Source organism: Lissotriton vulgaris, chromosome 6 (assembly GCF_964263255.1).
Source record: "Lissotriton vulgaris chromosome 6, aLisVul1.2, whole genome shotgun sequence".
NCBI classification, from domain to species: domain Eukaryota; kingdom Metazoa; phylum Chordata; class Amphibia; order Caudata; family Salamandridae; genus Lissotriton; species Lissotriton vulgaris.
Window position 1 is genome coordinate 1,547,593,235 of NC_141694.1, and position 13,230 is coordinate 1,547,606,464.

Here is a 13,230-nt window from a genome sequence, read left to right on the forward strand (position 1 = left end):
GAAACAGAAAATCAAAATCAAATAATGTTTGTTGTTGTTAATAATACAGAATTGTTGAGCAACCTTTTTTTGTTTCTTAGATTGCATGACTAAGATGTCATTTGAAAATCATTGTAAACAGAGATACATTGGAGCAGTTTTATGTAGCCTGACCTGCTGCGGACAGTAATCGGGGTTTACTTCTAATAAACATTTAGAGGAATAGCATGTGTTCCACAATGACTCCTGCATTTCTCTTTCTTCAACTGTGGTCTCATAGGGATTGTTTACCTGGTTTCACAGTATTTCCATAGGTTTTGTAATCTCCAGGAGGTCGGTCTCATCGGTTTTAAAGGGGCACTCATAATGAGGCTGTTAGAGAGTGAGGTGGTGATAAATTCTAGACTAAAATTGTAGTTGCAAATTAACAGAATTATTAATAAATTAAGGAAAGCGGAAATTGAATAGATTCATCTCATATTTTATGGATGCTATGAATGGTGTCTGTATTCACAGTGCCAAAGCATCCAAATTCTGTGAACTCCTTGATTCCTTAACAGTGGTATTTATTGCTCAAAATATTTCCTGAGGGATTCATCTTCTCAAAGATTCCTCCCTCAGTCTATCCCTCCAGGTGCTAGAATTGTTAGATCTCCAAAACCTCCAGGTGGCATTATGGGTACTCAGCTGCAACTCGGCCTGCAGGATGTAACAAAATCAGAGTACATTTGACACTAACTTGTTCGCTGAAGTGAACTCTCATTTTATGTATGTCACCCATGTGGCCCAAGCTCTCCTGTAGATTTTCTGACAAAATCTCTCTAAAAACCCTATGTTGAAAAAGATGAAGCTAGAGTTCTTGGCTCAATCAGCCGACCTTGAGGCTGGGAGGCCTTCTAACTAGCAATGCTGGACTTGTTCAGCATGGTTCTTATTGCCTCTGTGCCCCTCCCAAAGGGCGAGCCCTATCCTGTGGGACTGGAGAGTCCATGAGTTTTGATCCTGCTTCCTCCCTCCTGACTCTGCTCCTCCATGGGCTCTGGCCCCATTGAAGCTTGCCAATGTGCCATCACCCATTTGTTTGGCACCTCCTTTGGTACCGACAGAGATACCACTTTCGGAGCCAGCTATGACGTCAAGTTTAATGTTATTTTTTTTAAATAAATAATTTTATTAGAACAGGTAAAACTGGTAAAGTAAATAGTTTACATGTCAGTTTACATATCAAATAGCAAGACCAATAAATTAATCGAGCATAGTCAGCAGTTATAAAAAAAAGTCCATATTACAAATTCCAATGGCAACCTACAAGGAATCAGACTCCCACCGCCTCTAACTAGAACATCCTAACTACATTTTTAATTAATAAGTTACATTAAATAGGATTAATAAATAAAGTGCAAAGTGCCAAGTGCAAGTCATTTTGTTTCGTGCCTGACGAATATAGGAATACAATTACTTCTACAAAGTGCCCCGTGCATATATAACTTATTTTTAACTAGTTCATGATCATTAGGTTTCATCTATGAACCCATACGGAAAAAAAGGTTGCCAAATACCCCTAAATCTCACCACAGCTCCTATATGTTTGGCTTGGGCCTCTTCAAGTCTACACGTCCTAGTCATTTTATTAAATATAATCGCTCAAAGAGGCACATAATAAATACCATACAGTATGCGCACAAATCAAACAGATTATTAAGGAAACTTGTCTTCCTAGATAAATCTTCTTTATTCTTGATCCGCACAGCCAACGCATTTCACCCCAGCGGGCTTCATCAGGGCTGTTAAAAACAACAGATCATTGATAATGCATAAAAATCACAAATACAATCATAAACACTTCACCATATGTGTAGTGGTGGAAACGTTCTCAAGCCGGAAAAGCAAATCAATCCCAGTGATGGTACTCAGATAATGATCAAATCTGCCATGAGAACACCCACATTAAAAACCATAACTTCGTGAAGTGATGAACAACAACAGAGAATATAAAAACCCAAGCCTCAAGCTCGCTTGTTCAGTTGGGCGGGTCTAGGATCTCTCATGGTGCAGCTGAATGCAGTAACAGCTGAGAACCGAACGCAGTTCCTGGGAGCTACACGGAAGACTGATACCGGTATGGCTCCGAAGCTGAATACCCGCTCTACACGGACCGGCAAAACCGGCGGGCAGGATACGTCAGGTACTGTTACCGTTACAGCTTCCAAGGGCAATTTAAAATCGGGCGAAAATGCAAAGAGCACAAAAGTAAAAGCGTCAGTGGGAGTCGCAAATGGGGCTAAAGTAAATACAACCTTGGTCTTGAATCAATCAAACAGCCCGGATGTGTCTGTTATGGGGGCAGGTAGAAATACCGAGACATTCGCTAGCGAAGAGGAAAATCCGAATATCATTTCAATTGAACAAAATTTGATATTTAATTCAAATATAGACAATACTGGACAGGCCGCACTAGATGATACGGTAGAAGGCGAGGTGCAATCAGAGGGGGATCTTACCTCAACAAATAATACTACAAGCAGGGATGGAACCAAGATAATGCCAGACTGTGAGAAAGCGGTTGGGAGTGCAAATCAATTGGAAAGTTTAAATGTTACAACTTTAGATACTCCTGACTCTAGTAATATGTTAGGCCCTGCTGATACAACACTAACAACTCAGCTGATAACAGACCTTAAAATAACCAGCGCGGCAGAGAGCATACCGACAGACGAAGCTGAAGTAAATGATGAGGGATCAAACCTAGACTATGAAGAGGTGTCTGAAGGTGTCGACAGTGAGATAGAAATTTCGCACAACAGATCTAACACTATTTAAACATCGGTCTCAAGGAAAACAAAAATTAAAGTTAGGAGTAAGCTGAAAAAAGCTCTTAGTAAATCACGTCCTCTTCTACATCTAAAATGGCGCCAAAAGCCAAGGTTAATGTTGATGATAGCCCGCTCAGAAAATGGATACAAGCTAAGGGGGGGGCGGGGGTAAAGAACATGGCAATGAGGCTATCTGGAGCAGGCCTCGAAGAAAATCTGCATCTAAAAGGGGGGAAAAAAACGACACCGCGATTGGAGACCCCTGGCTCATCAACACCAAGAAGCGCAGACGCAATCACATCGCCAACTAATATAGCATCTAGCGATCTGGATACAGCAACAGACATAAACTCTACTACTCCCGTTCTAAATCCTTCAGTTGACTTAACTTGTGATCAAAGATCAAACAGCTCACAGATAATCACATTAGATCTAATTTCAAAACCTACGGTAGTGAGAACCGGCACAGAGAATGATACAGAGAATTACTTATTGGAAATGGTCAGATCTGATAAAGAAACAACCAATGCAAGCCACAGCCCTTCTTTAGATAACGTGCCTATAATAAGGTCGGACAGCTCTGAATCTGCTAGTCTAGCACAAGATAAAACGACTTTGAGGGCATCAACAACTGAAGACCATCCAGATGCTGCTTTCATGGATCTGATCATGTAGACCCTTACAGCACAAAGACAAGAAGGCCAGCAACACTTCTTGCAGCTAAGAGAGGACAACACAAAACTTCAGGCTTTCATGAGTGAAGTGTGCGAAAAGCTTGGAGGGGTCACTCAAGAGCTGGAAGATCTAAAACAGCGAGTTGTGGTAGTCGAGGAAGTAGCAACTCGCTCTGACGAGCTAACCAAATTACACACTACACGAATATCTAAACTTGAAGCAAAGGTCGAGGACATGGAAAACAGGGCACGCAGACATAATCTCAGGCTGTTTGGGATTCCCGAGGGGGCAGAGGGAGCGGATGTCAGGTCATACGTCGTGAACTTATTTAAAAAATCATTTAGCGACTTATCAGATTGGGACTGGGACTCCCAACTACAACGAGTACACAGACTTCCTCTTTTTCGAAAGAACAAAAACAGCAGATTCCCTAGACCAATTCTGATATATTTTGTCAACTTTTTGTTAAGACAAGCAGTATCCCTTAAAGCTAAATCCAGCAGTCCGGTTACTATTGATAATTTAACTTTTTTTGTACGGTCAGATTTAAGTAAGGGAACAATGGATAGACGGTGGGAGCTTCGAAAGTTGCTAGACTCCTTTAAAGCTATCGACTGCACAGTTTATTTACAAGAGCCTGCCCGTCTCAAGGTGATTCGAAATGGGCGGTCTTTCTTTTTACTTACCAAGAGGAGGCGGTTTCGGCTTTAGAAAAATTTACACTTGAAAGACAGAAATGAAACTGACACTAATGATGGGCGATCATATTTCTGATTATAAGGAGCTCCTCTAAATCTTACTAGTTGAATTATATAAAAGCACAATGGCGGATAAAAGGATGGGATGAATCTATGTTTGCTTTTCACTGCTTCATATATATAAAACTCTCATACTATTTTCTCTTTTTTTCCTTTTTCTTACGGATGAATTGAATAGTATTACTGACTAGCGGGTAGGATCTGCCTCTGCGACTGCCACTTCACTAGGCTGCCACACCAGCGGCAGCAGGGGATAGAGGAGTGCTCCCCCCTAAGGGACTCAAGGGTAGGAGCGTTGGGAAGTGTAGGGGTTGGGGGGGGGGGGGGAAAGGGGAAAAAATGTATTGCAAGGAAGAACTATGGTGCGGACAAAGTAATGAAACGTTTTTTTTAGAGACAATATGCAGAGGAAAGTTAAAAAACACAAATGTAAGCAATGTTTAAGACAAGATTATTAATTTGGAATGTTGCTGGGCTCAACAGTAAGCAAAAGAGAAGATTGGTACAGGAGGAGATAGGCATGTATAAACCACAATTTGCGCTTCTCTCAGAAACTCATATTAGCTACCAAGATAGGAAGTTGCTTTCCCAAATGGGGTATGAGCTTGTGGTCTGCTCAACTTTGGGGGCCTCTATCCGGGGAGTGGCCATATTAAAACAGAAAGGATTGGGGATGGAAATTTTAAAAACTGCATCAGACGCACGGGGGAGGTGGGCGATACCCCAAGTTCAATTGGAACATAAGAAATTTGTTTTATGTCTGGTATACGGCCCCAACATAGATGACCCCAAGCTGTTTGAGCAACTAAGTATTGAGTTGTTAGAGTGGGAGGGCGAAGTGCTGGTGATGGGAGACTTTAATTGTGTAATTGACTACAAAATTGACTCTACAGGACAGGGCTCCCCTCATAGGATGCGTAAGGTCAGGTCTGCAATTCTGGAATTGGGTAGATTGCTTAATCTAAAAGATGTATGGCGCTCTAAACATCCTAATCTTGTGGGGCATACATATTACTCAGCGCCCCGCAGATCCTGCTCAAGAATTGATATGGTTTGGGCGACTGACCAAATAGTGGGTAACTGTAAGATTGAACTGTGTCCGAGGATTACATCCGATACTATTAGAGTTCAAGAATGGTGATTCGAGGGGGGAGGAGCCACGCCAGCGACCGAGATGGCCGCCTAGACGCTCGGCTCCGTGAGCCCTCTCACCCCGCGCATACATCCTGGCAATTATCCTGAGCCGTAACGGCATATTTAAGTAGGCGAAGGAGAACTTTCACTTACCGTCTGCTCCTGAGGCGAGGCTTCTACGTGCAGCAGACCCGGAGAAATGTCCCCGACTGTTCTGAGGTCCTCGCGGTGCTGGGACCGGGGTGACGATTGAGAGGAGCAGCCGGCCGCGAATGCGACAACAGCGGCCACTGGTGGAGGTGAGGAGTCGGCCGGAGGGCGCCGGTGAATTGATGGGCCGATGGCGACAGTGACGGCCCAATCCACCTAGCGGAGTGCCTCGTGGGGCTGCGTGGCAAAGCTGGGTTGAGGGGAGTGCACGATATCTGGCCCCCCTTCCCAGTTCTGTGTCCGGGCATAATCAAGGATTACCCCCGGAATCGACGGGCGGCACCCTGGGAGCGGCAGAGATTTTGTTTAGCCCTTTGGTGACTCTTCTCCGGGGAGCCTGCCTTGTATTTTTGAGTCCCGGCTGGGAATCCTGTACCGCCCTGGTTTGGGGCCCGGTCCCTGAGGTGAGGTGAAGAAGGACGAAGCCGGATAGGCTAAGATGGCGGCCGGCGCCCTCCCCTGCGGACCACATCCAGGTCGAACAGTTGCCTTGCGGATGAGATCAGGGGACTGGCGGCGCGAGAAGGAGCCCACGTCCAAAGATATATTGGCTGCTCTAACGACCCTGCACGAGACCCTGATCTGTAATGCCCTGGACTTGGGAAGAAGGATGGCCGCCATTGTTGTCCCGCCGTTCCACACAGGCACAGTTCGATCTCACCGGAGTGCCAACGTGCCCGCCTCTATGTCCATGACGAGTGCTCCAGCTACGCCTAGGTTCCTGGAGCCGCTGAAAGACCCGGCTCCCGTGATCGCCCTGGACAGCTCTGTTGTACATGCGAGTGTTTCCTCGGGGCACATGTCTAATTGGCGGCTGGGGAGAAAACGCAGATCCATTTCTTGGGCTGCCCCGGCGACGTCTCGGCGCTTGCCAGATTGTGTGACTCTCCCTCCTTGGATGGTGAGACTGTGTTCGGACTTGGGAATGTTTTCGGGGTCAATGTCGACACAAACGGATTCCCGCCATGCATGTTCGGATGGGTTTGGGTTGCTGAAGTCCTATGAAGCGATAACTCGGCCTGGCCCACCCGGATCACTTGGACCCTCCACGCCGCTCTGTATACCGATTGATAAGAGGACGTATGTTTGTTCCATTGATAGACAAGGCCAGGGATGATACCGTCCAGAGTCTAGTGGACTTATTGTTGGCTGTCGGTGCTTGGGGGACATTTGGCCGGGATTATATTGTTGGTGTGGTCGGTGATTGATGTTCTCCATGGATATTCTGATCTTGCTTTTAGGATGTCTCCTGGGCGCAGGGGTGAAGGGCAGGGCCGGGTGGCAAGATCGAGGGCCCTCCTCCACTTTTTTCTTCTCTTCTTCTTTCTCCTCTTTTCCTATATTTCGGGTCTCCATTAGGGCGACAAGCAGGTTGCTGGGGGTTAGGCCGTGGCCTTCTGCAGGGGTGCAGGGTGGGGGGTAGGGGGAAGGGGTTTTTCAAATTGTCCGTTATTTGTTTCTATGGCCCTTTAGTCTTTTTTCCCTTTTTAGTGTCGTCGTTCTTCATGTCTCCTACAATATGTTTCGTTTTTGAGGGGTGGGGTTCAGTTTTGCTACGGAACAGGTTTGTGCCTACACTTATCCTGACTTGCGTACCTTACCCCAATACTTCATTTGTATTTGTACTATTTGCGGATATCCTGATTTATGCTCGTTATTGTAGGACCATGTATGACCGTATGGCACTTATTTTTAGTTTTTCCTTATTGTAAAATGAACCTTCATAATCCTGAATTCAGCCCTGTATGCTCGAATGCAAGTCATGTCCTGGACATTTGTAGGACCCCGGTTTTCGAACTGTTACAACTTTTCACATTGCTCTGCTGTATGTCTGCTTTGACTAGCGGCCGGCCGGGGTGGTTGTAGGCCCATACTTGTAATTGCTTGAAGTAATAATAAAGGTTCTCAAAAAAAAAAAAGAATGGTGATTCGAGGCCGGATGCACGACAATTCACATTCCCTAGATACCTACTCACTGATCTGGGTTTCTTGACTTCTTTAAAAAAACATATTAAAGAATTTATTGAATTGAACATTAACTCAGCTACTATTAATGTAGTTTGGGACGCATGTAAATGCAGTATAAGGGGGTTCGCTCAACAACACATTTTTAGAACTAATGCTGAAAATCGCAGAGCTACTAAGAGAACCACTTCTAATATATTACAAATGGAACAGAAACTAGCAGACGCAACCAAACAAGTAAATGCAAACATTGAGGAGCTAGAATAGAACTTCTAAAATTACAATCTTCTCTCAAAAAGATACTAAGAGATAGATACTGTGCCAAAATACATAAGTACAAATTAGCTCAATATGAAGGAGGAGATAGAATTGGAAAAGTGCTGGCATATAAGGTCGTGGACAAGAAGGCGAGAACAAAGATTAAAACAATCAAAGGGTCTGACTCGCATAAATACGATCACCCAGAACAGATTCTCTGTCAGTTTGTCAATTACTATCAAAATCTATATACTCCAGATAATATTCCCACTAGAGCTGTAATCACTCAATATCTAGATAAATTTATGCCCATACAAAGACATCGATATAGAAACGGTCCAACAATTTAGCTCAAAAATAACACAAGCTGAAATAAATGCAGCCATTTCAGCCTTCCCACCGGGGAAAGCCGCCGGAGAGGATTGTTTGCCTATGGAATTATACAAGACTTGTGCACAGGAATTATTACCTCTTTTAGAATCTGTTATTGACTCCATAGACAAGTCGGGAAAGGCTCCTACATCGTGGAAAATAGCCAAAATAATTTTCTTTCTTAAAAAAAAAAAACCTCCGGAAGATTGTGGCTCCTACCGGCCTATTTCCCTGCTTAACGCAGATGTAAAAATCTTTTCTAAGATACTATCAAATCGCTTAGACCCCATCATGCCGACTTTGGTCAACACTCAACAACATGGGTATGTGATGGGGAGAGGCACTACGGCCCATGTGAACACTGTGATTACAGCTTTCGACGTTGCCTCAACAACTCTCACCCCACTCGGAATGGTCATGTTAGATGCAGAGAAAGCATCTGATCGAGTGGGGTGGGAGTACTTGTGGGAGGTACTAAAGAAAGCAGGTATCCAGGGCCAATACTTAGAGTGGGTATGCTCATTTTATGATAACCCGCAGGCCAAAGTCAGTTATGGGGGAAGAGAATCAGCGAGCTTTTTGATAGGGAGGGGAACAAGGCAAGGTTGCCCTCTATCCCCTCTGCTCTTTGCTCTATCTTTGGAGCCATTCTTAAACGCACTTTTCACCCAAGTAAATATTCTTACAATACAGCACGGCGGGGAGAGCTTAAAAACAACGGCTTTTGCAGACGATATCGCCGTATTTACTACAGATCTAGTTAAAGCTACACCTGAAATAATAAAAGAGGCTGCACACTTTGGCAATGTCTCAGGGTATAAACTTAATGTAGGAAAGACGCAGGTTATTGCCAATTATAAACCTTCGGAACCGATCCCTGGCATATGTCAAAGTGCGACATACCTAGATATTAAACTAGCGTCAAGCATCGATAAAATCATAACGTTGAATTATGATTCTTTTCTAAAGGAAACAGAAATGACTCTTAAAAAATGGCACAAGATCCCGCTTAGCTTAGTGGGACGTATAAACTTAGTGAAAATGAAGATTTTGCCGAAGGTAATATATCTATTCAGATCTATCCCTCTTCAACCCAGCAAATCCTTCTTCAAAAAACTAGAGGGTATCTGCAGCAGATTCCTATGGGGTTATAAAACAGCGCTTAGGGCATTGAAACTCTAAGAACTCCCAATAGAAAAGGAGGGACTAGCATTTCCTGACTTTAGGTTCTTTTTTTTAGCCACTTTCTTTCACCGCATACGAAGCCTGATGAAAAATGAGAGTTCGTTATTCTACCACCAGTTCATGTTGGAATCTGATTGTAATCAATTCTTACACCGCTTACACGACCCTAACTACTTTAAACAAGTGAAATTCAAGTCAGCTAGGCACATCAAAAAAAATGTGGGACCAAATTCTGACTATTGGAAAAATCTCCTTCCATAATGCCGAGCTTAGAATATGGGGCAATCCAGGATTACCTGATATTTTCTCTGACGGAGCAGGTATCCTCTGGGAGAGACATGGTATTAACACACTGGGGGATTTATACGGTCAGAATGGCTTTATGGATTTTGACGCACTTAAAACTTTATTTAATTTAAGGGACAATATGTAGTTCAAATACATTCAAATAAGGGATTACCTGCTCTTTAAGATGAAAATTATGGAAGTAGCAGAGTCAGACATACTAATATGCTTATACTCGAATAAAGTAAAATCATTAATAAGTCTGGGTTATGAATACCTAATACAAGGTAAACTTGAAGACAGCACGAAAATAGCGGCTAAATGGTCTTCCAGACTGGGTATGAACATCAACTCAAAACAGATCTCATATTCTCCACGCCATAAAACCTGATTGTCCAGTCTTCCAGCTTGAGGCTACAGTTGTATAGAACCCTCACACAACTGTATTACACCCCACAAAGAATAGCTAGTTGGTCACAGGGTACTCAGTCAAACAAGAAAACAAAGTGTCCGAAATGTGATTTAGATGCTGCAGGTATAGAGCATATGCTCTTTCCGTGCCCGGCGCTCTCACCATTTTGGAAAGGGCTGACTGATGTGTTAAATACCAAACAAATTGTCAGCCCGCCATTGACAGCACAACTGGTTTTACTAGATATCCAGGAAATTAACTGTCCTCACAAAGACTTAATAACTATCATCTATGCATGTGCTAGGCTAGTTATAGCAAGATCATGGATATCAAAAGATGTTCCAGATGTCTTTGATTGGTGGCTTTTGATAAACGAAATAAATACTATGGAACTTTCGCTAGCAAGACATAGAGGTCTTAAGGCTTTGCAAAAGAAAGATCATGGATATCAAAAGATGTTCCAGATGTCTTTGATTGGTGGCTTTTGATAAACGAAATAAATACTATGGAACTTTCGCTAGCAAGACATAGAGGTCTTAAGGCTTTGCAAAAGAAAGAAAAAATTTGGTTAAACGTCTTTGAACTATGATATATCTGAATCAGAAGAGAATGAAGCCAGTTCAAATATATGTATATTATTTTTAAGACTATATTTTTCTCTATTTTTTTTGTCAAGATATGTACTTGTCGGACCTCTGCTTTTCATGCTCTTTGTCGTCAAATTGCTTTTCCATTTTGTACTGTAATTTATTTTTGAGATATATACATTACATGTGAACTTTGTTGATTTTCTCTTCCTGCAATAATAAAAATATTCCCCCCAAAAAAAAAAATATATATATACGTACCCAGCCCCCTTCACCCTCTCTGTTACAGCAAAAGCATTTATTCAGGCAGGTTAGAAACATTTTAGACAATTTCAGGGGTGTAAAATATAGTAAACATCTAGATAAAAAAAAAATTATTTCTTTTAAAATTGGCGCCTCTGAGACCTTTATTCGCTAGATCACTAAGCTGTTTGTCTCTGAATGAATTTTTTGGAGCTCTTTTGTCAGGACCTCTTCCGAGTTGGCTTTTTGATGATGTAGCTGATACTAACAGCCAACACCTACCATTTTATTTACTATCTGCTTGACAATTGGCCTTACAGTCTCATCTAGCATTGTGTAGTTAATTTTAAGGAAGTTGGATATTTGTACAAAGCTCAGGGCCAGCGCAGTATTCTGTGAATTAAGGAATCAAGGTTATAGAAATCCCAGGGGCTGAAGATAACCCAGTTCTTGCCAGTCCTGAAAAAGCCCTCTGGAGAGTTTAAGACCTCCTACTGCCCCATCCTGTATAGGGGTGCAAGCATGAAATAAAGGGACATCTCGTGATTTAAAAAATAACTGTATTCTAGCAGCCAGTGTGACGATAACCTTATGTTGCGTGTTTTGGGGAAGTTTCGCCAAACGTAGAAACACGGGGAGTCCAATGGCGCTTTCATTCAACATACGTATAAATTTTTTAAAATCAAAAATAGAATTCTCCTTACCCAATTGAGAAAACAGATTAAGTAAAGCAGCCTGATGATACGTTAAAAAATGTGGGAGTGCCATTCCTCCTGAAGTTACATCAAGTTGCAATAAGATAACTTAACCCTAGGTTGTTTATTATTCCAAACGAACTTCCTTAATAATCGATCCAACTCCTTAAAATAATAATTCAGGATTTTCAAGGGCAGATTAATAAATAGAAACAAAAACAGTGGAAGGACCGTCATTTTAACCATTGAGACCCCCCAACTAAGGACAGTTGGAGCAGAGACCAGTTATCGAATAACTTTTTGACTTTCGTGAGCAATCTAGTATAATTCATAGAAAATAATTGCCAAAAATCATTAGTGACATGTATCCCCAGATATCTAATTGGGTGCGGAGGTTTTAGATGGATAGCAGGTGGGAAATCCAAAGGAGTTGTATTAAATGCTAAAATTTCGGTTTTTGCATGGTTAACTTTGTATCCTCCGATTTGCGTAAAGTTTTGAATTTCATCCAACACATTCTGTAGGTTATCTGCCCCTGCCATCAGATATAAAATGATATTGTCTGCATAAAGCTTAATTTTTGCCATACCATCAATAGGAGGGACGATAAACAATGAAAATAGGAGAGGAGACAACGGGCACCCCTGGCGGGTGCCTCGTTTGATAGTAACCTTACTATTTACTAAACCATTAATCATGATTGTAGCTTCTGCCCCTCTATACATTTGTTAACATCTGTATAAGTTGTTGTGGAAAACCAAACTTCCGTAAAATAAAAAATAATGCACTCCAGTATACCAAATCAAAAGCTTTTTCAGCATCCATCGTCATAATCACCGCATCAGTCTGATTAATAGAAAAGTAATCGCTGGCTTGCATTAAAAAATACGTATTCGATGCCATTAAGTGTCCAGGAATAAAACCGTTGTGATTGTTATGAACCACCTGTTGTGCACAGGGAGCTATCCTTTTTGCCCAGATTTTCATAAGAAATGTATAATCTGTATTTAACAGACTGATAGGACGATTAGAGCTTGGATCGGCAGGATCCTTATCCTTTTTAAGAAAAACTATTACTACTGATTCCTTAAAACCTTTGGGAGTATCTATGCCATCCTTGAATTCATTAAACAATCTTCCCAAAAAGAGATTCCTATTTGAGAGCTCAATGCCTCTGAGAGCTGCTGCAATAGCAAAGGTAGCTCCAATGACTGAAAATATCTCTCAAGATCTGCCTCATCCACCCTCTGCGTTTCTCCATAGATATTATTAAAATGGGAACTAAACACCTCACCGATACCCTGCTTATCATCTACTAGGAGACCTGTTGCTTGATTTCTTATTTGTGAGATTAATTGTGCAGCTTTTTGTGATTTCATGGAGCAGGCCAGGAATCTGCCAATCTGCTGACTCTCCTAATAAAGTTTTTGTTGGTAAGCCTTACTTCCTGTAATTTCCTCTGTTAAGAAAAAATCTTTCAGATTCTCCATTGCCCTAGCTAGCTCTTGCTGTTGTGCCTTTATTATGGGCGCTGGGGAATCTGCAAGAGATATCTTTCATCTAGCCTCCTCCACCGTAGTTTGAAGTGTGGCAATCTTATGTCTCCGTAGGTTATTAATTCTTGCCTTATAAGAAGTAACCTGGCCACTAAATATGGCT

General features: G+C 42.2%; 1 protein-coding gene across 1 annotated transcript in view; it reads left to right on the forward strand.

Annotated features, from left to right (window-relative positions):
- The window catches only part of LOC147709124 (uncharacterized), a 3,078,084-nt gene that overhangs the window by 801,055 nt on the left and 2,263,799 nt on the right, over positions 1–13,230 (forward strand). The gene's annotated exons all lie outside the window — the stretch shown is intronic.